We start from the raw sequence: 1996 nt of genomic DNA on the forward strand, positions 1-1996 counted from the left end.
TTTATCCCGCCCCTCGGATTGAGCCCTGCCAGGCTAAGAAAATGGCAGACTAAGTTAGAATATGAATGAACAACAGCGGAGGAAAAACAACTAATGAATCACTCAGTTCTCATTGGCTACCTGCCTAACGTGGCAGGTAGATTGACAGTTTGACAGTGGCCCTAAGTAAGTGCCTAAGTAATTAACAGCTGATCAATGTAGTTGTACAAAGTGACAAATGTCACTCAAACAGGATGAAATAGTGCCATTGTCCGGGACTCTTTTCAGTTTTTTTTTATCTGGCGCTCCAGTGAGAATTTCTGGCAACTTGTGGGGTTGAGTCAAATTATCAAACTACAGTATGAGTGTTCATGTCCCCCAGTGCAACAGTGTGTTTTTTTTAATACGATTTGTTGACAGCAGCATGTAGAGTATAACAGACTTTAAAGGTTGAATTAGCTTAACGTGAGGATTGAGGAAGATGTAATGGTTAGAAGTGAGTACAGACATGAATGTGTGTGTGTGTATATACATACATACTGCATGTTGAGTGCTGCATGCTCTTTCTGCCTCTCAGACACAACCGATTTGGTCAAACATGCATGGCCATAAGAGCAAAACCTTATATGGCTCATACATTATTCACACAGTGACATCCGTGACAACATTCTCACAGAACTACTCCATGAACAGCAGCAGAACAGAAACACAACACCTGACTTGATAAAACTGTACAGCCAAACTCAAAAAAGAGGCAACAACATAAGAACTTAGTGTATGATTTTTTTTTAATGTTTTGCAACTATAACAATTTTAATCTATAACCAGTAGGGGTGGGAATCACCAGAGGTCGACGTCACTTATTTCCCAATACAATATCATTGCAATTTTAAAAATATTGCAATATTCCGCAATATATTGCAATTTATTACCTTTTTTCCAACTTCAAATGTCTCTAATGGTATACTAAATTCCTCAGTCCTGTTGTTATGGAATTGTAGATGTTTAATGTTTTTTTCTGAGCACTTTTAACAAGTGTTTTTTTAACAAGTTAAGTAGAAAACAGTAAAAATAAATAAAAATAAAAAGCAGACATTGAACATTTACAATAAATCCATCTGCTGAGGGAGATCATGAGGCATGATTGAAAGCTCCTGAACTACTCAATGGACCGTGGGGGTGAGACAGTTTCTTTTAGCACCTGCTTTTTCCAAAGTTAAGAATTCACTTCCAATTTCAAATTCTTACGCCGCCCACGAAGTCCAGAAAGATTTGATGCACTTTAATAAAAATGTCCTCACTCCTGAGATCTAAAAATCTAATTGGTTTTCACAAAGAACTGGCACACACAGGGAGAGCTGTGAGAATTATAATAAGATATTACCACAAAACTCCTCCTTCCACTCTTTTTGATCAGTTTGACCTCCTTTCGCCTCTTTTATCATCTCCATCTCTTTCTTGTGCTCCCTTTTTCCCTGATGACCTGTTTCTCTCTCGGACCTGCTGACTGGCTGCATCTCGGGGTGTGTTACTGGTCTTGCTAGACAGACCATAAACTCTGGATTTATAGCCTCGTCCCTCTTCCTCTCCTCTTGCTGTTTGTGTCTTTGTGGATGGGCTTTATTCAGGAGCTGGTTGAATATTTACAGCAGCCTTTAGAGTCTTAGCTTACATAACAACAAACCAACTGAATAACATCTGTCAGGGATCTGTTTTTATCTTTTCTTTTACGGCTGGCTTGACAGGCCTGCTGTCAAACACATCCACCCATTAATTCGCTTATCCATTCAGCTATTCTTCCATTTATTCATCCACCCATTTATTCATTCAACCAGCAATCCACCCGTCTTTCCACTCATCCCATCCCTACATCCATTCCCTCCACCATCTATTCAGCCTTCCTCTTCTGTCTGCCCACACTAAGATGACACAGAGCTGTTTTAAAATCGGCAGAAAGTATCCCTTTCACTACACTCAGAGTGGGCCAGACAAATGGGCTCAGCAAGACGATTTTAAA

General features: G+C 39.6%; 1 long non-coding RNA gene across 1 annotated transcript in view; it reads left to right on the plus strand.

Annotated features, from left to right (window-relative positions):
• Window positions 1-1996, plus strand: part of LOC116687649 (uncharacterized) — a 13795-nt gene extending 11799 nt beyond the window's left edge. Inside the window, exon 3 of the long non-coding RNA XR_004331601.1 lies at window positions 1986-1996. This is a non-coding gene — a long non-coding RNA (uncharacterized LOC116687649). The remainder of the gene's footprint in view (window positions 1-1985) is intronic.

The sequence above is a fragment of the Etheostoma spectabile genome, chromosome 4, assembly GCF_008692095.1.
Source record: "Etheostoma spectabile isolate EspeVRDwgs_2016 chromosome 4, UIUC_Espe_1.0, whole genome shotgun sequence".
NCBI classification, from domain to species: Eukaryota; Metazoa; Chordata; class Actinopteri; order Perciformes; family Percidae; genus Etheostoma; species Etheostoma spectabile.